This window comes from Mesoplodon bidens (genome assembly GCF_964165515.1).
Source record: "Mesoplodon bidens genome assembly, chromosome: 1".
Lineage (NCBI taxonomy): Eukaryota > Metazoa > Chordata > Mammalia > Artiodactyla > Ziphiidae > Mesoplodon > Mesoplodon bidens.
Genome location: NC_138176.1, coordinates 204,577,324 through 204,603,688, shown reverse-complemented (window position 1 = coordinate 204,603,688; position 26,365 = coordinate 204,577,324).

The following is a 26,365-nucleotide window of genomic DNA, read 5'->3' as shown; positions in this document are numbered from 1 at the left end:
TAACAAGTATTTTATTTTAAATATATAATGATAGGTCTTAAAAAATAGTCAAAACTATTATATTTCAAATTATAGAATTTTTTCCTGATATTCATTTTTGGAACTTGTTTAGTTCTACTAAGTTATCAATTCCTTAAAACCGATTTTTTTTCTAAAAATAGAAATAGACATTTAAAAAATTCTATCACTACAGCAGGGCATAAGAAAGAAAACTGATAAGTCCACCACCAAAATTATTCATTTTATATTGATGGACTTGAACTAGAAAAAAAGTAAAAAAAAAAAAAAAAAAAAAAAAAAAAAGTCATTTCTTCTACTCCAAAAATACTCAGGAAAATAAGTGATGATTAAGAGAAAATGTCCTATAATATCTTGTTGCTGTAGTTTATTTAGATATTGTTTGCAGAAAAATTCATGAGTTTTATAAATACAACTTTATGTAAAATAGATATTTACACTGAAATAATGATCATACCTTCAAAGCTAAAAACAATATCTGGAATACATAAGCTGCTGTGGTTCTTTGGGGGGCAATGGGAGAAGGGTCAGTTCTAGAATGTATTCTAGTGGTAATGAATGTCTTTCTAATATAATGTAACAATTAATTTTCAAATATCCCTTTAGATAACCTTTTTTCATTTACTTTTTGGATCTTTTTTCCCCTTTGTGTTATTATTCCTGTTCCTTCTGAATGATTTTATGATTGTGCTGGAATAAACAAGGACCTAAAAGTTATCAACTGCATTTCTTACTAGCAAAGTAATTAAAGACATACTAGCGCTCTCTCTCTCTGTCTCACACACACACACACATACTAATAAAAATTTAAAAATAAAGACATACAATGGCCTTGTACTCTATTATAGCCCCTATACAGTACATAAAGAGAAGCTGAAAGTTCTGTGGACAATGGAGAAAAAGCCCAGCTGTGGCCAAATAAATATAAACCCAAGGTATAAACTATGACTAGATGATATTTAGACCATTCAACTATTTTGATCACAGTCCTTAATGTTCATTAAAAATGTGTATAGAGTTATTGAAAACTGTTACCATCCTATTATAGCAGAAGTCACCTAACAACATGAGTCCAGCTAGGTCAGAGGGCAAGATCTGGAGCACAAATGTAGGGTTTATAACGGATTTGCATCAGATGTGCCTAAAGACATGTACAACAGAATGAGGTAGTTCCATTCACTCTCTGTATGGAGCCTTCTGAAAGCAGGCTGCTATGCCCATAAGGTAACAACTTCCAAACATTGCTAGAATATTGAGCCACATCAAACTAGCATTTAAACCAATCCAGGTCAATGATCAGGGTGAATACAACCTTTTAAAAAATATTTCTGGGTCAAACTACTCCAAAAAGCAAGTGGCAAACAGTAATCATTCAGAACTATGTTTAAAAAATGCCTGCCAGTGAATTTCATAAATTGTCCAAGTACTGGTTCCATGAGAACTGATAGTAAAATCTCTTTAAAATAGTACTTCAGAACTAATAAGAATCATTTTTGCCCTTTCAGAATGATAATATATTGGTGTTGCTTAAGTTAAAGAAATAAAGCTTTAATTTTTCATTATAGAAGCTTTACTAATAAGGCTAATTCTACAAATTTATATTTATTTAATACTTTAAAACATCTTTAAATGACTGCAAAAGAAAAATAGTACATAGTAAGCAAACTAAAATGGATAAAACATTCAAGTACGATACACTGGCCTCAGGGTACATATATATATTATTCAAGTCAATCAAATAAATATCTTTCAGACTCCTAGTGTTGTGTCAAGGTGTGCTTCTGGTCCAAGTGATTTTCGGTTAGTTCTATCTTGGACCAGTACCACCCAATTCTCATGGTGATTTGTGGGACAGTTGCCAAAGGATGGACATAATTTAGGGATGTATCAAATTTTGATTTTTCTTCTGCATTTGGCCAAAATCTAACATTTAGATTCATATTTGGCCTTAACCTTTGAAAGTCCAAATAGCCAAATGCCTGCTGCAATGTTTTTTTCGGCACAGTCAACATATGTGTGATGAATGCTATCGTATAGATTACCATTACATCTAAGCAAATGAAATCAGTGATGTGAACAAGGAAGAAAAATATATACTTCTGATATATTGTTAATGTCTCACTGTTCACTTACAAATACAGGTAACTTGGAGATAAAATAAAATTTTATCAGTTAATTTGAAGTATAAATGTATATTTATTATTTCAGTAGTAAAATGGAATCATAATTAATGATGGTTGTGAAAGTTGTTAATTATGTTTACATAAGCCCTTTTAAGAACTTTTAAACAGTAAAATAAATAGAGAAATAGATTGACCATAGAAGAAAAGTTTTTAAAGAAAAATATAAAATATTGAACAATAAAGTAATTAACTATGGGTTTTCTTTGGATTTAATGGCTATATATCATTCAAATCTGACAGTGTTTTGTTTACCTATTCTTATCAGATAGAATTCAATAAAAGAAGAAAGGATATAAGAATGCAAGTGAATGGTAAAATTAACTTATTAAGCTTGATATAGTTTTATATAATAGAATTTAAACATAATAAACAGAATTTAATAATAAATAGATGTTGAAGAGATCTCAAAATCATATAATTCAACTATGTTGAAGAGATCTCAGAATCATATAATGCAAACATAAAACTAAAGATATATTCCTCTTTTCAATATTTTGGCTAAGAAAATAAACCACAAACAAAACAAAAAGACAACCCACAGAATGGGAGAAAATACTTGCCAATGATGCAACTGACAAAGGCTTAATTTCTAAAATATACAAACAGTTCACACAACACAACAAAAAACAAACAACCCAATCAAAAGATGGGCAGAAGACCTAAATAGACATGTCTCCAAAGTAGAAATACAAATGGCCAATAGGCACATGAAAATATGCTCAACTATGCTAATTATTAGAGAAATACAAATCAAAACTATAATGAGGTACCACCTTACACTGGTCAGAATGGCCATCATTAAAAACTCTGCAAATAGCAAATGCTGGAGAGAATGTGGAGAAAAGGGAACCCTTCTACATTGTTGGTGGGAATGTAAGTTGGTACCGTCACTATGGAAAACAGTGGGGAGGTTCCTCAGAAAACTAAAAATAGAATTACCATATGATCCAGCAATCCCATTCTTGGGCATGTATCCAGACAAAACTCTAATCCAAAAAGATACATGCACCCCTATGTTCATAGCAGCACTATTCACAATAGCCAAGACATGGAAACAACCTAAATGTCCATCGACAGATGAATGGATAAAGAAGATGTGGTACATATATATAATGGAATACTACTCAGCCATAAAAAATAACAAAATAGTGCAATTTGCAGCAACATGGATGCAACTAGAGATTATCATACCGAGTGAAGTAAGTCAGAAAGAGAAAGACAAATACCATATGATATCACTTATATGTGGAATCTAAAATATGACTCAAATGAACCTATCTACGAAATAGAAACAGACTCATGGACATAGAGAATAGACTTGTGTTTGCCAAGGGGAAGGGGATGGGGGGAGGGATGGAGTGGGAGGTTGGGATTAGCAAATGTAAGCTATTATATATGGAATGGATAAACAACAAGGTCCTACTATATAGCACCAGGAACTATATTCAGTATGCTATGATAAGCCATAATGGAAAAAATATTTTTAAAAAGGAATGTATATACATATAACTGAATCACTTTGCTGTACAGCAGAAATTAACAACATTGTAAATCAACTATACCTCAGTTAAAAAAACAGTGGTTCAAGTGTAAAAAAATAAAAACAAAAAAACTTTTCCAATTTAAAATTTTTCTATGCTAAATGTTTACTCAATCCAATGAATAAACTCTCCATCAGGAATAGAAGTCATCTGACAGTTGGCCCCCTTTCTACCTCTTACTTCTTGAGATAGTGTTGGTGTAGGAGAAACTTATGTGTCCTCATGGAGGTGGGGCAAGAAGCCTCTGTCCCTGTGCTGTGCTTTGGGCTCTTGCTGGATCCCACTGAGGTGACTTTTCTCCTCTCTGGTTACTGGAAATCTGACAGTAGGGTACACTGAGGTGTGAGCTGGTCTGTTTCATGTGGTATTTTGGCCACTGTCCTAGTAGTCCTTACTAATGTCCAGCAACACTGCCATTTGCCTCTAGTTATGGGGTACCTTCAATCTGTGGTCTTTGTCTCATGACACCAATCCTGGGACTGAAAAACTCCTTGATGGGATGTTTCCAACAATACATTTCAATTGTATTAAAAAATATTTTGGCTAAGATACCTTTTAAAGTGTGCTGAATAACTATCTGTAAAACCGGTTTAATCTCTCCAGTTAGAACTAATTACTCCATCCTTTGTATATTTATAGAGTTTTGAAAAGATCTCTACTCAGACTACAGCAAATGCTTTTAGGCCATTATGTGCATATGTATGCTTCTAGGTTAAGTATGTATTTCTAGAAATCACCTTGAGTTTTCAGGAGTTGTATAAGTATCTGGAATGCAGGTGAATCAAGGAACCTCTCTCAATAATAAGAATCATATATCCTTGGGAGTCAGCCCATTAAATAGCTCTAATTGTTATAAAGTATTGTTATATTGACATGAATTCTCTCTATAGGATCTAATTAGAGACCCTTGTTCTTTTCTTGAGACAATACACAAAACTTGTTTGACATGAATTTATTTCACATGCAATTATTAAAGCAATCGATGACATTTTCGTGCCTTATTTCCCTCTTCTGCATGCTAAGTACCCCATCCCTAGTTACTCCAAACTGAAGTCATGGGGCATGATTTCAATACTTTTATAAAACCTCTTGGTTCTTTTCATTAAAAAAAAACTTTATATATGTCCAGATTACTTAGAAAAATGGTTCTCAAAACTGAAATAGTATGTGTTTGAACATATAAAGCAGTACCCATCTTGTTCCAGAAACTTTATTCCCAAAAGGAATGACCTATTTGTTACAGGTTTACATGTAAAATCTGACCATATACTTCTTCAGATAGAGCAATATTGGACAAACTATCTTCCACAAGATGTTAATAGGTGCTATATACATACAGAATACATATACATAATTTGTTCTTTGGTCAAATTAGCTTGGAAAAATTTCAGTTAATTTAAGTTTCAGCAAATTTAAACTTAACAGGTTTTTAAGTTGTAGAACACATCAGAAACTTTATTATGCTATTGTGCCTGATGACCCTCTAAGGGATGAACATGGTTAGATGTTTCCCAAACTTTTTAAAAATCCTAAAACCGTTTTTATAGAGTGTCTTGCAAGACACGTTTTCAATTAAAATATTGTTACTTTTCAGAGCACAAAAAGTATAGGAGATACAGAATCACCTGAAAGGTGAAGTTGACGTTATTTATGCAACATAAATCTGTCTAATTACTGTAGAAGATTCACGATTCTTAGCCTTAAATTCTGAACTGAATCAGAGAAGACTAAGATGTGTCAAGAGAACAAGGTATTCTGGCAGTTGGTTCCTGGAAAATGAATCAAACAGTGGCATTCTCCAAGTGGAGACAAACTAAGAACTAGAGGTAACTGACTCTCAAAGAGAAAACTTCAACTCTCAAAGAGAAAACATACAGAGTTCTGTGAGCTCATTTAGGATGACATTTAGAAGACTTTTCTTTCCTTTGGGACAACATTTAGACCAAAGCAGTGTTTGAGCCTTGGGTTCAAATCTTGTTGAGTCAACCTGCTTCTGTTTCTTGAGATTTCTGATAATTTTTTTCTTTTTTTTAATATATCTTTATTGGAGTATAATTGCTTTACAATGTTGTGTTAGTTTCTGTTGTACAACAATGTGTATCAGCTATAAGTATACATATATCTCCTATCCCCTCCCTCTTGAGCCTCCCTGTCATCCTCCTTATCCCACCCCTCTAAGTCTGATAATTTCTTTTGTTTTCTCTTAGTGTTAAATAAAATCCCTGAAAATTCCAACCAAGCTCAGTTTTATGATGCATATGCAAAATAAATATTTTTGTCCTTGCTTGGATTGGAGGGGAGCAATGCACACTGGCATCCACATTCATGATGGCCTCTGTATTCTAAGTGGCTGAGTCCTGAGGAAAAGGCAAAATGTATTGAAAATTATCTTATGATGTCTGTTTTATCAGTTTCCCTTCCCCACCTGGAGAGTCCTCATTTGCTACTAGCTGCTAAAACCTGGAAGATTCTGCGTTTATTAGTAGAAATGGTTCCTTCACAAACTGTTGGTTCAGACAGAAATTCATTTTTTCCTTCCTTCTTTGGTTTTATCTGTTTGAGGGAGCTACAGTACCTATTGATGTACCTTGAGCTGATAATTAAAGGAAAAAAATAAATTTTCCTTTTTTTTTTCTATCAATACTTTCTTCACCTCTGTTTATTATTCAGTAATCTTTTCCTAATATGCTAATTTGGAGTTTTAGAACCAAGGACAAACATTTATACTAATTCCTTTTAAATGCAATTTCTGAAGATTTAGCCCAATCTTCTAATCTCTCTATAATCTCTCTCTATATCATTTCACCTTGCTTCTCTCCTCCAGTGTGTTTTTGTCACATCAACAATCTTATCTGCAAATGTGATAAGTATGTTAATTCTTCATTCAAAGAATAAAATGGTAACAGATTGTGATCAATCCATTAATAGCTTTTAAGTGTGATAATATAAGCATTTTCTTTTCTCCTTAATTACACTAACATCTAGCCTGTATGTTTTGGTATTATCCTTAAATATATCTTGAGATACCTAAACAAATATCAATTGCAGATCCACAAGGGAAACAGGAGAATTCAGGATTGAGTGATATTTTCTACAAATATTAAGATGATTGAAATTTTATAGTACTATTATCTCTTGCTTCTATAACAGTTTTATGATTTAGCTCAGAAAATATCCATATGCTCACATAACACCCATATATATAAATTTGTATTATTTATTACAAAAACTTTTCTGTCAATTCATTTAAGAGAACTGGTTTTCTAATCATATAGACTTGGATACAATCCTAGGTAGTCTAACACTTATTGGCTATGAGATCTTATCAAAGTTATTTAAATATCCTGGGCTTCAGTTCCTTCATCTTTAAGCGGGGAATTAAGTAAAACAAAATGTCTAAAGTGTCTGGCAAAATCCTGGTACTTAGTAGATTTTCAGCAAAGATAGCCTTCCTTACCAAAGTCATTATAATTATCTTAATATAAAGTATTCTTCTTAGTTAAAGATGGGCAGTGTGTGAGAAGACCCATTTCACTGGTGTTGGAGGAGGTCATCAAAAAGACATGACAGCCAGCTGACCCACAAACTAAACCCAGACAACTGGAGGCTCCCCACCCCCTCCCTGGTTCTTGGAATGTGCTTCTGCTTGCCTTCCTGGCTCCCAGAAGCTGCTCTAAGGATACAGCCTTGAGATAGAAATGTGGTGTTGAGGCTAACTGGACTGAGTAGGTGACTGAACCCATTGGAGGCCTCTATATAAACTTTTAAGATTCTGGTGGGTGGGTGCAGAAATCTACTTGTCTTGGGGCTGCCCAAGTCAAGCCTCTTAAAGAAGTTTCCTTGCTCATTAAAACTGCCACATTCCAATATGGATCAGCCTGCCTTTTTCTTCCCTCTCTGCCCATCTTCTGTGTATGGAGGCCAGTTTCAGATGACTATATCTGGGAAGCTCCCAAAGATGTTGCAGAGCAACAATTGGATTTAATTGTCATTGTGAAGTTGAACTTCATGTCTCCTAAGTGGCTTTATCTTTGAAAACAAAATGTTTTTGACTGATACTGCAAAGGGAATGTATAGCCATGTAGCAACAGTCTTTATCTTTACAATTATGTTAACCTTAAAAAGTAGATTTCTCTTAGGACCTTGAGTAAATCCTTTTGAGCCAAGGAAAATGTTGATATGATTTAGAGCTACACACCCAAATCGGAGATATTTTCTGGTTTACTTTGTGAATGTGAGTCAGTGAAAGGGAAGAACAAGAGGGTATAATGCATATCAAATATACCACTTATCAGAATACTAGTGGCCATAAAAATAAAAGTATAAACATGTAAAATATAATAATAATGTTCATATTTCTACCACAGGTTATTTTTCAAAGAAATTTCACAACTTGCTGAATAGGCAAAAGCTGAAAAACAAATAAGCTTTTAAACAATGAAAGAATTTTCATAACACCTAAATAAAATAGATTAGGAAATAAGTCTGGTAAACCTGATATTTGAATTTCAAGAGAGTTTTAGAAATGTTATACTAAGCCACTACTAATACAAAATTTTGTACATGAAGTGAATTTATTTTCTTACCACATTTGGTTTTATACTATGTCCACCTTTAGTAAATTTACTTATTTTTGGAGTGTTTGTAATTATAATATTTAAATTCCAGGGACTGATATAACTCTCCTGTATTTGCAGTTTATCTTGAAATACAAGAATACAAATCTTTTGTTATTAGTCTCCTGGATGACTCAAACCCCAGGGAAATGCTGGTCATTTGTACAAATTAGAGGAATTATAATCAGAAGTAAAGAAAGGATTATGTTCATGACTGTAGGACACTGTTGTCATTTATTCATCTCTCTTAAGACTTACAGTTTGTTAGAAAATTATGATTTTTTTTTCGAATTCCAGCTTCACTTTCTAATTAGATTTACTGTCTTATTTTACTTGCTTTTATTCAATGCACCAAATTAAACACTGAACAAGAAGCTTTAGGGCAAAATAGTATTTAATCTTTTTATTACCTTTATGTCCTTTTTTCTTTAACCTACATCTCCAAAGTAAAAGAGAAATCAAAGTAAAAGAGGACCACTGAACATGAACTAAAAGATTTTAAAACAATCTAAAAATTTAATAAATTAGAGTTATGATAGGAACAGTCATAGACTCACTATATATCAATTATTGGGCACTTACTATGTGCCATTCAGGAAGCTAAGTCATATATATATATATATATATATATATATATATATATATATATATATCCATTAAACTTTATATATATACAGGTTCAAATGTTTAACCAAATTGCCCAAAGTTACATAGTTAATATGAGGTTTGAATCTGAATTTTTCTGACCCCAAAGCCCATGTAATAGCCATGAAATGAGGACAGGTTAGTTCATTGGTATCCGAGTGACTGAGAACAAGGTTGATCCCAAATGAAAGAAAAATGAGGCTGCCAGGAACCAAGCATCTCCCCAAGGCATTGAGCCCTTGACCATGTCTAAAAAGAGAGAGTGAGGACCAGAGGCCCAGTCCAAGTGATCAGACTGCCTTCCTATGAAATTTTTTAATCTAGTTTGACTTTCTGATCTATCTCTGACTCCGCTGCCAATATCTGTTCAGTTTGATCTTCCCCTGACCCCTGCTTTTGTACTTGACTCATGCTTGCTTTCACCCTCATCAGCTACATTCTGGCTCCCCTTTCTCTGGAATATCTTGAGTCACCTGGATTATAATACTGAGTCCTAGTGTTGTTTACAGGGTTTTGGAAATTTGGATTATTTTATAATATCCCTATTTTTTATGTTGGATTTGTTTAAAATGAGAATTATATTCCTGCTTCTTTCCCATGCAGAGACTCTCCTCTCCTAGACAGTGCTAAATAAAATTGGCATCCTGGACTAGGAGTGGAAATAAAGCAACTGAGAAGCCCTATTCTGGACTCTGATCAACAAAGAAACAGGTTCCTTTTAGAATTATCCTTTAATGTCTCAACTACCCCAGAGAATTTTACTCTTGTTTTTTTCAGAAATTAGAGTTGGGTGAAATTAAGTCAGCAAACATCTCTTTGGTGATTCATGGAGGAGAAGCATAATGTAGTGTGAAAATCAAAAGACCTAGTTTTTAATCTTGCTACAGAACAATCTTGATCAAGACACTCAACTTATGTAAGTTGTTAATGTCATTTGAGAAATGAAAGAGAGAAGAGGGCCCTAAAGTCTTTAAAAGTCATATTATATAACGGCATGATTTTAACTAGCATGGGGCATTTAAAGATTAGAAGTATGAAGGAATGGGCTGATTAACCAGGCCTCTAGTGAAGTAAGGGTACCAAGTTAATATAATACTTATGACTAGGTCAATTTTATTTCATTTACCCCTGAAGTTTCTACTTGACATTCTAAAATTGTTTTGTAGTCTTAATGACTGAGCATGGAAAATATTGAGAAATGCTGACAAAGCTCTCTTAATGCTCGAGGTGGTTATAGCAGAAAAATATACTAACAAAAAATCTTTCAAGGAGTATTGAACTTGAGTACCCAAGCACATTTGATCACACATGATCCCATTTATGAGTTTAAGTTGCTTAAGATGAATTTTTTGTTGATTAGAAATATACATGTGATTAAACAAATTAAAATCTTTTCTATTGAAATAAAAATGATCATGAAATAGAAGTGTAAATAACAAACTAAAGTATATTTTGCAATACATATAGCAAATAATTTAACAAAAGACAAAACAATGAGCCAATATATAAAATGTTAACTCAAAAAATATAGTATGTGCAAATTCATTCATAATTGAGGAGATGAACATTTTAAAGAAAAACACACTATACTGTACTTCTCAGTTTGGAAAAGTTTTAGAAGCCTGGTAATATTAGGTCTTACCAAGGGTGTGAAAAAACTATTTTCATATGCTCTTGGAAGGAATGTAAATTGGAAGCATATTTCTGGCAGACATTTTTATAGTATGTATTACTCTGTTTGAATCAGCATACTCTGATTTAGCAATTTCATTTCTAGAAAATTATTCTAAATATATGTGTGTATGTGTGACAACATTTATGTATAATATTTTTCCTACAGTAGTATCTATAATCTGGAAAATTCAGGGAAAGAAAAAAAAATATGGGTGAGGAGGAGCTCCAAGATGGCAGAAGAGTAAGACATGGAGATCACCTTCCTCACCACAGATACACCAGAAATACATCTACATGTGGAACAACTCCTAGAGAACACCTACTGAAAGCTGGCAGAAAACCTCAGACCTCCCAAAAGGCAAGAAACTCCCCACGTACCTATGTAGGGCAAAAGAAAAAAGAAAAAACAGAGACAAAAGAATAGGGACGGGACCTGCACCAGTGGGAGGGAGCTGTGAAGGAGGAAAGGTTTCCACATACTAGGAAGCCCCTTCGCGGGCGGAGACTGCGGGGGGCGGAGGGGGGAAGCTTCGGAGCTGCGGAGGAGAAAACAGCCACGGGGGTGCGGAGGGCAAAGCGAACAGATTCCCGCACAAAGGATCGGTGCCGACCAGCACTCACCAGCCCGAGAGGCTTGTCTGCTCGCCCGCCAGGGTGGGCGGGGTTGGGAGCTGAGGCTCGGGCTTCGGTCGGAGCGCAGGGAGAGGATTGGCGGCGTGAACACAGCCTGAAGGGGGTTAGTGCGCCACGGCTGGCCGGGAGGGAGTCCGGGAAAAGTCTGGAGCTGCCGAAGAGGCAAGAGACTTTTTCTTCCCTCTTTGTTTCCTGGTGCGTGAGGAGAGGGGATTAAGAGGACCGCTTAAAGGAGCTCCAGAGACGGGCGCGAGCTGCGGCTAAAAGCGCAGACCACAGAGACGGGCATGAGACGCTAAGGCTGATGCTGCCGCCACCAAGAAGCCTGTGTGCAAGCATAAGTCACTGTCCACACCGCCCCTCCCAGGAGCCTGTGCAGCCCGCCACTGCCAGGGTCCCAGGATCCAGGGACAACTTCCCCGGGAGAACGCACGGCGCACCTCAGGCTGGTGCAACGTCACGCCGGCCTCTGCTGCTGCAGGCTCGGCCTGCCTCCATAACCCTCCCTCCCCCCGGCCTGAATGAGCCAGAGCCCCCGAATCAGCTGCTCCTTTAACCCCCTCCTGTCTGAGCGGGAACAGATGCCCTCTGGCGATCTACACGCAGAGGCAGGTCCAAACCCAAAACTGAGCCCCAGGAGCTGTGTGAACAAAGAAGAGAAAGGAAATCTCTCCCAGCAGCCTCAGGAGCAGTGGATTAAATCTCCACAAACAACTTGATGTACCCTGCATCTGTGGAATACCTGAATAGACAATGAATCATCACAAATTAAGGAGGTGGACATTGGGAGCAATGATACATATATATATATATATATATATATATATATATATATATATATATATATATATATCTTTTTTTTTCCCCCTTTTTCCCTTTTTGTGAGTGTGTATGTGTATGCTTCTGGGTGTGACTTTGTCTGTATAGCTTTGCTTTTACCATTTGTCCTAGGGTTGTATCTGTCTGTTTCTTTGTTTTGTTTTTGTTTTTGTTTTTTTACTATAGTTATTAGCGCTTCTTATCATTGGTGGATGTGTTTTTTGGTTTGGTTGCTCTCTTTTTTCTTTCTTTCATTCCTTTTTTTAAAATTACATTAAAATTTTTTTAATAATTATTTTTTTATTTTAATAACTCTATTTTATTTTATTTTATCTTCTTCTTTCCTTCTTTCTTTTTTCTCCCTTTTATTCTGAGCCGTGGGGATCACAGGCTCTTGGTGCTCCAGCCAGGTGTCAGGGCTGTGCCTCTGAGGTGGGAGAACCAAGTTCAGGACACAGGGCACAAGAGACCTCCCGGCTCCACGTATATCAAATGGCGAATATCTCCCAGAGATCTCCATCTTAACACCAAGACACAGCTCCACCCAATGACCAGCAAGCTACAGTGCTGGACACCCTATGCCAGACAACTAGCAAGACAGGAACACAGCACCATCCATTAGCAGAGAGGCTGCCTAAAATCATAATAAGGCCACAGACACCCCAAAACACACCAACAGACGTGGACCTGCCCACCAGAAAGACAACATCCAGCCTCATCCACCAGAACGCAGGCACCAGCCCCCTCCACCAGGAAGCCTACACAACCCACTGAACCAAACTTAGCCACTGGGGGAAGACACCAAAAACAATGGGAACTATGAACCTGCAGCCTGCAAAAAGGAGACCCCAAACACAGTAAGATAAGCAAAATGAGAAGACAGAAAAACACACAGCAGATGAAGGAGCAAGGTTAAAAAAAAAACCCTACCAGACCTAACAAATGAAGAGGAAACAGGCAGTCTACCTGAAAAAGAATTTAGAATAATGATAGTAAAGATGATCCAAAATATTGGAAATAGAATGGAAAAAATACAAGATATGTTTAACGAGGACCTAGAAGAACTAAAGAGCAAACAAACAGTGATGAACAACACAATAAAGGAAATTTTAAATTCTCTCGAAGGGATAAATAGCAGAACATCTGAGGCAGAAGAACGGATAAGGGACCTGGAAGATAACATAGTGGAAATAACTGCTGCAGAACAGAATAAAGAAAGAAGAATGAAAAGAATTGAGGACAGTCTCAGAGACCTCTGGGACAACATTAAATGCACCAACATTCGAATTATAGGGGTCCCAGAAGAATAAGGGAAAAAGAAAGGGACTGAGAAAATATTTGAAGAGATTATAGTTGAAAACTTCCCTAATGTGGGAAACGATATAGTTAATCAAGTCCAGGAAGCACAGAGACTCCCATACAGGATAAAAACAAGGAGAAACGTGCCAGGACATATATTAATCAAACTATCAAAAATTAAATACAAAGAAAAAATATTAAAAGCAGCAAGGGAAAAACAACAAATAACACACAAGGGAATCCCCATAAGGTTAACAGCTGATCTTCCAGCAGAAACTCTGAAAGCCAGAAGAGAGTGGCAGGACATATTTAAAGTGATGAAAGGGAAAAACATACAAAAATATTACTCTACACAGCAAGGATCTCATTCAGATTCCATGGAGAAATTTAAACTTTTACAGACAAGCAAAGGCTAAGAGAATTCAGCATCACCAAACCACATTTACAACAAATGCTAAAGGCACTTCTGTAGGCAGGAAACACAAGAGGAGGAAATGATCTACCATAACAAACCAAAAACAAGTAAGAAAATGGTAATAGGAACATACATAATGATAATTACCTTAAATGTAAATGGATTAAATGCTCCAACCAAAAGACAGAGACTGGCTGAATGGATACAAAAACAAGACCTGTATATATGCTGGCTACAAGAGACCCACTTCAGACCTAGGGACACATACAGACTGAGAGTGAGGGGATGGAAAAAGATATTCCATGCAAATGGAAATCAAAAGAAAGCTGGAGTAGCAATTCTCATATAACACAAAATAGACTTTAAAACAAAGACTATTACAAGAGTCAAAGAAAGACACTACATAATGATCAAGGAATGAATACAAGAAGAAGATATAACAATTTTAAATATTTATGGACCCAACATAAGAGCACCTCAATATATAAGGCAAAAACTAATAACCATAAAAGGGGAAACTGACAGCAACACAATCATAGTAGGGGACTTTAACACCCCACTTTCACCAATGGACAGATCATCCAAAATGAAAATAAGGAAACACAAGCTTTAAATGATACATTAAACAAAATGGACTTAATTGATATTTATAGGACATTCCATGCAAAAACAACAGAATACAGCTTCTTCTCAAGTGCTCATGGAACATTCTCAAGGATAGATCATATCTTGGTTCACAAATCAAGCCTTGGTAAATTTAAGGATATTGAAATCGTATCAAGTATCTTTTCCAACCACAATGCTATGAGACTAGCTATCAACTACAGGAAAAAATCTGTAAAAGTACAAACATATGGAGGCTAAACAATACAATACTTAATAACCAAGAGATCACTGAAGAAATCAAAGATGAAATTTTAAAAACCTAGAAACAAATGACAATGAACACAGGATGACACAAAACCTATGGGATGCAGCAAAAGCAGTTCTAAGAGGGAAGTTTATAGCAATACAATCTTACCTTAAGAAAAAAGAAACATCTCAAATAAACAACCAAACCTTACACCTACAGCAATTAGAGAAAGAAGAACAAAAATCCCCCAAAGTTACCTGAAGGAAAGAAATCATAAAGATCAGATCAGAAATAAATAAAAAAGAAATGAAGGAAACTACAGCAAAGATCAGTAAAACTAAAAGCTGGTTCTTTGAGAAGATAAACAAAATTGATAAACAATTAGCCAGACTCATCAAGAAAAAATTGTAGAAGTCTCAAATCAACAGAATTAGAAATGAAAAAGGAGAAGTAACACCTGACACTGCAGAAATACAAAGGATGATGAGAGATTACTATAAGCAACTCTATGCCACGAAAATGGACAACCTGGAAGAAATGGACACATTCTTAGAAATGCACAACCTTCTGAGACTGAATCAGGAAGGAATAGAAAATATGAACAGACCAATCGCAAGCACTGAAATTGAAACTGTGATTAAAAATCTGCCAACAAACAAAAGCCCAGGACCAGATGGCTTCACAGGCGAATTCTATCAAACATTTAGAGAAGAGCTAACACCTATCCTTCTCAAACTCTTCCAAAATTTAGCTGAGGGAGGAACACTCCCAAACTCATTCTATGAGGCCACCATCACCCTGATACCAAAACCAGACAAAAATGTCACAAAGAAAGAAAACTACAGGCCAATATCATTGATGAACATAGATGCAAATATCCTCAACAAAATACTAGCAAACAGAATTCAACAGAACATTAAAAGGATCATACACCATGATCAAGTGGGGTTTATCCCAGGAATGCAAAGATTCTTCAATATAGGCAAATCAATCAATGTGATACACCATATTAACAAATAGAAGGAGAAAAATCATATGATCATCTCAACAGATCCAGAAAGCTTTCGACAAAATTCAACACACATTTATGATAAAAACCCTCCAGAAAGTCAGCAGAGAGGGAACTTACCTCAACATAATAAAGGCCATATATGACAAACCCACAGCCAACACTGTCCTCAATGGTGAAAAACTGAAACCATTTCCACTAAGATCAGGAACAAGATAAGGTTGCCCACTCCTACCACTAGTATTCAACATAGTTTTGGACGTTTTAGCCACAGCAATCAGAAACGAAAAAGAAATAAAATGAATCCAAATCAGAAAAGAAGAAGTAAAGATGTCACTGTTTGCAGATGACATGATACTATACATAGAGAACCCTAAAGATGCTACCAGGAAACTGCTAGACCTAATCAATGAATTTGGTAAAGTAGCAGGATACAAAATTAATGCACAGTAATCTCTTGCACTCCTGTACACTAATGATGAAAAATCTGAAAGTGAAATTAAGAAAACACTCCCATTTACCATTGCAACATAAACAATAAAATATCTAGGAATAAACCTACCTAAGGAGACAAAAGACCTTTATGCAGAAAATTATAAGACACTGATGAAAGAAATTAAAGATGGTACAAACAAATGGAGAGATATACCATCTTCTTGGATTGGAACAATCAACATCGTGAAAATGACTATATTACCCAAAGCAATCTACAGATTCAATGCAATGGTTATCAAACTACTACTGGCATTTTTCACAGAACTAGAACAGAAAAATTCCACAATTTGTATGGAAACACAAAAGACCCAGGATACCCAAAGCAATCTTGAGAAAGAAAAACGGAACTGGAGAAATCAGACTCCCTGACTTCAGACTATACTACAAAGCTATAGTAATCAAGACAGTATGGTACTGGCACAAAAACAGAAAGATAGATCAATGGAACAGGATAGAAAGCCCAGAGATAAATCCACGCACATATGGTCACCTTATCTTTGATAAAGGTGGCAAGAATATACAGTGGAGAAAAGATAGCCTCTTTAATAAGTGGTGCTGGAAAAACTAGACAGCTACATGTAAAAGAATGAAATTAGAACACTCCCTAACACCATACACAAAAATAAACTCAAATTGGATTAAAGACTGAAATGTAAGGCCAGACACTATCAAACTCTTAGAGGAAAACATAGGCAGAACACTCTATGACATAAATCACAGCAAAATCCTTTTTGACCCACCTCCTAGAGAAATGGAAATAAAAAGAAAAATAAAGAAATGGGACCTAATGATACTTCAAAGCTTTTGCACAGCAAAGGAAACCATAAACAAGATGAAGAGACAACCCTCAGAATGGGAGAAAATATTTGCAAATGAAGTAACTGACAAAGGATTAATCTCCAAAATTTACAAGCAGCTCATGCAGCTCAGTATCAAAAAAACAAACAACCCAATCCAAAAATGGGCAGAAGACCTAAAGAGACATTTCTCCAAAGAAGATATACAGATTGCCAACAAACACATGAAAGGATGCTCAACATCACTAATCATTAGAGAAATGCAAATCAAAACTACAGTGAGGGGCTTCCCTGGTGGTGCAGTGGTTGAGAGTCCGCCTGCCAATGCAGGGGACACGGGTTCATGCCCCGGTCCGGGAAGATCCCATATGCCACGGAGCAGCTGGGTCCATGAGCCATGTCCTCTGAGCCTGTGCATCCGGAGCCTGTGCTCCACAACGGGAGAGGCCACAATAGTGAGACGCCCACGTACCGCAAAAAAAAAAAACCTACAGTGAGATATCATCTCACACCAGTCAGAATGGCCATAATCAAAAAATCTACAACAATAAATGCTGGAGAGGGTGTGGAGAAAAGGGAACCCTCTTGCACTGTTGGTGGGAATGTAAATTGATACAGCCACTATGGAGAACAGTATGGAGGTTCCTTAAAAAACTAAAATTAGAACTACCATATGACCCAGCAATCCCACTACTGGGCATATACCCTGAGAAAACGATAATTTAACAAGAGTCATGTACCAAAATGTTCATTGTAGCTCTATTTACAATAGCCAGGACATGGAAGCAACCTAAGTATCCATCAATGGTTAAAGATGAATGGTTAAAGAAGAGGTGGCACATATATACAATGGAATATTACTCAGCCATAAGAAGGAACGAAATTGAGTTATTTGTAGTGAGGTGGATGGACTTAGAGTCTGTCATACAGAGTGAAATAAGTCAGAAAGAGTAACACAAATACTGTACGCTAACACAAATATATGGAATTTAAAAAGAAAAAAAATGTCATGAAGAACCTAGGGGTAAGACAGGAATAAAGACACAGACCTATTAGAGAATGGACTTGAGGATACAGGGAGGGGGAAGGGTAAGCTGGGACAAAGTGAGAGAATAGCATGGACATATATACACTACCAAATATAAAATAGATAGCTAGTGGGAAGCAGCTGCATAGCACAGGGAGATCAGCTCAGTGTTTTGTGACCACCTAGAGGGGTGGGATAGGGAGGGTGGGAGGGAGGGAGACGCAAGAGGGAAGAGATATGGGGATATATGTATATGTATAACTGATTCACTTTGTTATAAAGAAGAAACTAACACACCATTTTAAAGCAATTATACTTCAATAAAGATGTTAAAAAAATATATGGGTGAGTTAAAATAGTCTATGATACAGTAGAATAGTATGCATGTAGGAAAAAAACCCTGATGATGTAGTTTTATATTTATTAACATTGAACAAATTTTGTGAAATATTATTGTATTTCAGGCTTATTATTGTTATTATTATCAATATTTTAATTCAATTGTTGATTCATCCATTTAACAAAACTTAACAGGAACCTACGCATGCCAGGAGTTGTTCTCAGCTGTAAGGATATAGCAGTGAGTGAACTAAAAAAATTCCAGTCCCTGCTCTCATTCAAGAAGCTTATATTCTATTGGGGATGACAAGCAATAATTAAGTAAATAATAAATAATGAGTGAACTGAGGTAAAATCAGATAAGGGGTAAGGAGAGTAAGAAAGTGGGAGGTGGTCAAGAAAGGTCTCTCTAATAAAGTAAAGATCTGCTCATGGATCTCTGTGAGCAGAGATCTGAAAGCAATGAGGAGGTAGCCATGTGGATAGTTGGAGGAAGGATGTTTTAATTCAGCAATTAAAAAAGCAAGTACAAAGGCTTGCAGGAAAGCATGTGGCAGTATGTTCAAGAATGGCAAAGGAGTTACTGTAGCAAAGAATGAGCAAGAGGACAAATAGTAGGGAAAGACAAGAAGTGGTATAGACATAAAGGCCTTCTCGGGCCAAATGTAAAGATTTTAACTATTCTGTGTAAGATGGCAAACCAGTAAAAGATGCTGGGCAATGAAGCTACATAAACTGACATACATTTACAAGGATGGTACTGGCTGCTGTGTAGACAATGGACTGTAAGGGGTAAAGGTGGAAGTAGGGACACAGGGACATCAGTCAGGAGAAATGACAGTGGACTGAGCTAGAGCAGTAGCAGTGGATGTGGAAGGAAGTTGTCAAACTCTGGACATAATTTAAATGTCGACTACATATATGAGAAAGAGAAAATTCAAGAATGACTATAGCAAGTGAACATTGCATGAATTTATGAGTATATATATATATAGAGAGAGAGAGAGAAGAAAGGATAGAGAGCTATTATAAAATGTTTAGTGGTTATTCAATAGTAGAAATTTTGATTTGCTAATTTTTCTTCATGAATGTAAAACATTTGTGAAACAAAAAAGCAACAGAAGCACTTTGCTTCAGGAAGTACACTTGATCCAAGTTGCTGGTTATGTGTCCCATTTCCTTTTGCACTTGAATATTCTCTAAGAGGACTTTTAAGCTCCATAAAAGATCAAAATTTAACAATCTTAGTGATATTTCACTGATAGCAAAAATGACAACAAAAACATTGAGAAGTAAGTATGACATTCCTTTTCATCAATTTAGCAAAAAAATAAGGAAACCAAATAAAGGTATCACAAAAAGAAGATTGCAGGCCAGTATATCACTGATGAACTTGAATGAAAAAATTCTCAACAAAATACTAGCAAACTGAATCCAACAATACATCAAAAGGATCATACATCATGATCAAATTTGACTTATCCCAGGGATGCAAGAATGGTTCAATATCTTCAAAGTAATACACCACGTTAACAAACTGAAGAATAAAAACAATAAGATCATCTCAATAGATTCAGAAAAAGCTTTTGACAAAATTGAACATCCATTTATGATAAAAACTCTCAACAAAGTGGGCAAAGAGGGATACAAAGTTAATAGGCAGAAATCTGTTGCATTTCTCTACACTAACAACAAACTGTCAGAAAGAGAAATTTTTTTAAAAATGCCATTTACCATTGCAACCAAAAGAATAAAATCCTAGGAATAAATCTCACTAAGGTGGTAAAAGACATGTACTAGGAAAACTATGATGAGAAGAAAGAAATTGAAGATGACACAATCATATGGAAAGATATACTGTGTTCATGGATTGGAAGAATTAATAATGCTGAAATGACCATATTACCAAAGGCAATCTACAGATTCAATGCAATTCCTATCAAAATACCAATAACATTTTTCACAAAACTAGAATAATTCTAAAATTTATATGGAAACACAAAAGATCCCCAAATAGCCAAAGGAATCTTGAGAAAGGAGCTCACAGCTTGGAGGTATTATGCTCCCTGATTTCAGACTATACTACAAAGCTAATCAAAGTAATCAAAACAGTATGGTACTAGACCAAAAACAGACACATAGATCACTAGAACAGAATAGAGAGCCCAGAAATAAACCTAAACATTAATGGTCAATTAGTCTACAACAAAGGAGACCAGAATATAAAATGGGGTAAAGACAGTTTCTTCAAGAAGTGGTGCTGGGAAAATTGGACAGCTACATATAAAAGAAAGAAATTAGAACATTTTCTCATAGCATATAGAAAAATAAACTCAAAAGGGATTAAAGACATAAATGTAAGACCAGAAACCATAACACTCCTAGAATAAAACATAGGCAAAACACTCTTTAACATAAATTGTAGCAAAATTTTTTTGGATCTGTCTCCTAAGGCAAAGGAAAAAAATAGAAATAAACAAATGGGACTTAATTAAACTTAAAAGCTTTTTCATGGCAAATGATATCATCAGCAAAACAAAAAGACAACCTACTGAATGGGATAAAATATTTTCAAATGATATGATGAATAGAGGGTTAATATCCAAAATATATAAACAGCTCACACAACTCAATATCAAAAAGACAAACAACCCAATTTAAAAATGGGCAGAAGACCTGAATAGACATTTTTCCAAAGAAGACATATGATGGCAAACAGTCACATGAAAAGATGCTCAGCATCACTAATCACCAGAGAAATGCAAATCAAAACCACAGTGATATATCTCCTCATATCTGTCACAATAACCACCATCAAAAAGACCACAAATAGTAAATGTTGGTGAGGATGTGGGGAAAAGGGAACCATTGTGCATTGTTGGTAGGAATGTAAATTGGTGCAGCCACTATGGAAAACAGTATAGAGGTTCCTCAAAAAACTAAAAATGGAACTACCATATGATCCAGCAATTCCCTCTTGGGTATATATTCAAAGAAAACAAAGACACTAATTCGAAAAGATACACATACCCCAATGTTCACAGAAACATTTATTTACAATAGCCAAGATATAGAAGCAACCTAAGTGTCCATCGACAGATGAATGGATAAAGAAGATGTGGTATATGTGTATACAATGGAATACTACTCATCCATATAAAAAAATGAAATTTTGCCAATGGAAACAACATGGATGGACCTGGAGGGTATTATGCTTAGGTGGAGTAAGTCAGACAGGGGAAGACAGATTTTGTGTGTTATCATTTACATGTAGAATCTAAAAAAATAAAACAAACAAATGAATATAATAAAACAGAAACAGACTCTCAGATATAGAGAACAAACTAGTGGTTATCAGTAGGTGAGGGAAAGGGGGAGGGGCAAGATAGGGTAAGGGACTAAGAGGTATAAACTACTAAGTTTAAAATAAATAAGCTACGAGGATATAATGTACCACATAGGGAATATAGCCAATATTTTATAATAACTTAAATGGAGTATAATCTATTATAACTTGGAATCACTATGTTGTACACCTGAGACTAATACTGTAAATCAACTATACCACAATAGTAAAATTATTAATAAAAATTTTAAACACATTGATAACTGCAAATAAATAATTTTAAATTCATCAGTCTAGAATGTTGGAACACATTCCATTCTCCTGAGCAAAACATATCTATACCTATGGCAGGTGCCCTACCTTTTGAGACAGGACAGTCATTATTGCCTAACAATGCATGTACATGACATCTCCTCTTTTTTTTTTTTTTTTTTTGCAGTACGCGGCCCTCTCACTGTTGTGGCCTCTCCCGTTGCAGAGCACAGGCTCCGGACGCACAGGCCCAGGGGCCATGGCTCACGGGCCCAGCCGCTCCGCGGCATGTGGGATCTTCCCGGACCGGGGCATGAACCCGTGTCCCCTGCATCGGCAGGCAGACTCCCAACCACTGCGCCACCAGGGAAGCCCGACATCTCCTCTTTTGATGTGAAGCTTTAGCTTATCACGGCTCTAAAGTTACTCTATAGTGGGCTATTTATGAGAAGACTTTTAGATACTGTTTAAACCCCCAACCAAATGACTTCTTTTTTCTGATTTCTTTCCTTAATTATTTAATTTTTCACCTTGAGCTATCCGCTTAATTACTTTAAGTCCCTCTAGAATATGAGTTTCTTGAGCACATAGTAGGTGCTCAAAGCTATTTTTTTGTGTGTGTTGGGCAGACTCTATGACACTTCTCAGTGATCTCTGCCACTTGATATTTAAGCCTTCGCGTATCCCTCTCCTCTTGTGAGTGGGCTAACCTAGCAACTTGCATGTAACTAATACTAGAAAAGTAATGGAATGTCATTTCTGTCATTACATAAGAGAGTAACTTCTGTCTTGCCAGCAGACTCTCCTTTGCTGGCTTTGATGAAGCTATATGGATAATCCCAAGTGCAAGAAACTGAAAGCAGCTCTGACTAATGTTCAGAAAGCAACTCTCAGTCCAACAGCTCACAAGAAGTAAACCTTGTCAATACTCATTAGAGCTGGTAGGTGGACCCTTCCTCAACTGAGCCTTGCATAAGACTCTGGCTCTGCCTGACACCTGGATTGGAGCCTGTGAGACCTTAAAGCAAAGGACTCAGCTAAGGCATGTCTAGATTCCTGAAACTGAGATAATAAATCTATGTTGTTCCAAGCTGTTAAATTTGTGGTAATTTGTTATGTTGCAATAGATAACTATTTGTGGAATAAATGAATATCTCCCAGTTTCCTATCTGTAAAGTGAGAAAAAATAAAAATAGTCATATTATGGGCTTTTTGTCAGGATTTAAAAAAAGACCTAAATGCTATTCATGTAGTAAGTACTCAATAAATATTATTTGCTGTTATAATTGGGTAAACACAATTTTTTCTCTATTAGTATCCTATCTAGAATGTCTAAAGCTGCTGTCTCAGGTGCATGTCAGATTAAGTAAAAAGTGGAATAGAAGGTATCACGCTCTGTGATTTCAAACTGTATTACAAAGCTATAGAAATCAAAATAGTACATGTTTGCACAAAAACAGAAACATAGATCAATGGAAAAGAGTAGAGAGCCCAGAAATAAACTCGTGCACACATTGCCAATTTATGACAAAGGGACTAAGGAAATATAATGAGGAAGATACAGTCTCTTCAATAAATGGTGTTTGGAAAGCTGGACAACCACATGCAAAAGAATGAAACTGGGCCATTATCTTACACCATATAAAAAAATTAACTCAAAGTGGATTAAAGACTTGAATGTAAGACTTGAAACGGTAAAAATCCTAGAAGAAAACATAGGCAGTAAGCTCCTTGCCATCAGCCTTGGTGATGATTTTTTGGATTTGCTACCCAAAACAAAGGCAACAAAAGGCAAAAAATAAAATAAAGTAAATAATTAAATAAATAAACAAATGGGACCACATCAAACTAGAAAGCTTCTGCACAGCAAAGGAAATCATCAACCGAATAAAAAGGCAATCTACTAAATGGGAGAAAATATTTGCAAGTCTTATAGCTGATAAGCAGTCAATATCCAAAATACTTAAAAACTCATACAACTCAATAGCAACTCCCCCCCAAACAAACTGATTTAAAACTGGGCAGAGGATCCGAATAGGTATTTCTTCAAAGAAAACATACGGATGGGCAACAGGTACGTGAAAAGGTGCTCAGCATCACTTATCATCAGGGAAATGCAAATCAAAACCACAATGAGATATCATCTCACATCTGTTAGAATGGCTATCATCAAAAAGATAAGAAATAACTAGTGTTGGTAAGGATGTGGAGAAAAGGGAGCCCTTGTGCACTACTGGCGTGAATGTAAATATGTGTAGCCACTGTGGAACAGTATAGCAGTTCCTCAAAAAATTAAAAATAGAACTACCAACTGATCCAGCAATCCCACTTCTGGGTATTTATCCAAAGAAAACAGAAACACTAACTTGAAAAGATATATTCACCCCTATAGTCACTGCAGCATTACTTACAATAGTCAAGATATGGAAACAACATAAGAGTCCATTGATAGAAGAATGAATAAAGAAGATGTGGCATGTATATACAATGTAATATTACTCAGCCATAAAAAAAGAATGAAGTAATGTCATTCACAGCAACATGGATGGACCTAGAGACTAACATACTAAGTGAAATACGTCAGAAAAAAAGACAAATACCATATGACCTCACTTATACGTGGACTCTAAGAAAAGTCAAGCTCATAGATACAGAGAACAGATTGTTAGTTGTCGGAGGCAGGGGGTAGGGGGTGGTTGAAATGGCTGAACGGGGTCCAAAGGTACAAATTTCAAATAAGAAAATAAATAAGTCATGAGGTGGAATATACAGCGTGGTGACCACAGTTATTAATACTTTATTGCATATTTGAAAGTTAGAGTAAATCTTAAAAGTTCTCATCACAAGAAGAAAAATACATATTATAACTATGTATGGTCACAGATACTAACTAGACTTATTGTGGAGATCATTTCACAATATATACACAAGTATGGAATCATTCTGTTATAACCTGAAACCAATGCAGTGTTATACATCATCTGTACCTCAATTTTAAAACAAATTGAACACATTTCTTGCCAGTTACCTCTTCCCTTGTATTAGTTAGGTAGCAATGTTGGAGGAAATAGGAGTAGTGGTGAGGGTCACTGACTGGATTCAAGTCCTGTTTTTACATTTATGAACGACATGAATTTAAGGAAGCCACTTCATCTCATCAAGCCTCAAGGAACAGTGGGAGCAACAAGAGGTACCTCACAGGCAGGACTGAATCAAATAAAGTATGTAAGCACTTACTACCATTCCTAATTCAGAGTTACTACTCAATCAACAGTAAATCTTCCCTTTGTTACCCTGAATACCTTTGATAAAGAAAGTCTTTGGTAATTCTGGAACTTAAAAGTTTCCAAAAAAAAAAAATCGTAACAGAGAACTGGGACCATATTATTCTGTACGTTTCATTATGCACTTAGACTTGAATTGCCCCCTTGCCCTCTATCCTCAGCCTTCTCCTATTATTTTGCACCTAGCAGTCATCCTTCCCCTGTAAGATAGGGCCTCTTTGGGTCAGTTTGTCACCATCCAATATGGTGCCAGTTCATCTTTGGTGCAGGGGTCCTTCCTTATAGCCAATCTATGTGACTTATTCCAAGTGAATTAAAAAATATATTGTAAGTCTGCTTTGGAGGCCATATCTTAGTTGTATGGTTTATCATTGTGTGATATCTATAAAAAAGGAGATTATATCCACCTCAAAGAATTTTGGAGAACGCTAAATGATGTAAAATGCTATGCTGCCACAAAGTAGTTGTTCAATCAACGGCAGTGGTTATTTAGTTGTCGATATCAATGTTGTGACTGTCATGTTTGCCATTATCATTTTTGTAATCCCAGTACTTAGCAGTGCCTAGAACAATGTCTGCACATGAATGAATAAATGTAGTTACAGTCTTACTACTGCTCGAGTTGTGTCATCTGGGTCTCTGAGGGAGAACAATGTTTTCTATGGGAAATATGAATGTGTACATTCGTAGCACCCATAGAACATATGCACGGTTATAAGTGGCACTTATTTGTAGCGTCTGAGGACAGTGTAACTCAGCCATGTGGCTCGGCACACTGGTGAGCCCTTGAAAATGCAGCTGGTTTAGCTCCTTTAAATAAAAATGACTAGATAAGAAAAAGTGGAAAACAGATTTATTTATAAACCATCCTACATAGACACAAGGTGCAGTTTTGTTTTTGTGACACACCAGCAACTCTTTAAATATTTATTGTCAACCTGGGGAATTCATGTGTAGACTGAAAGCATATTTAGGTCTTTAATATGCCATCTCAGCAGGGCCTGCGTAAGGCTGCCCATCTGGCATATGAGACTTTAGAGCCAATTTGAAACATTTTTTCAAGGACAGATAAAACGGTTTCTAGCTGATTTTTACCATGACATATGAAAGCAAACCTGGG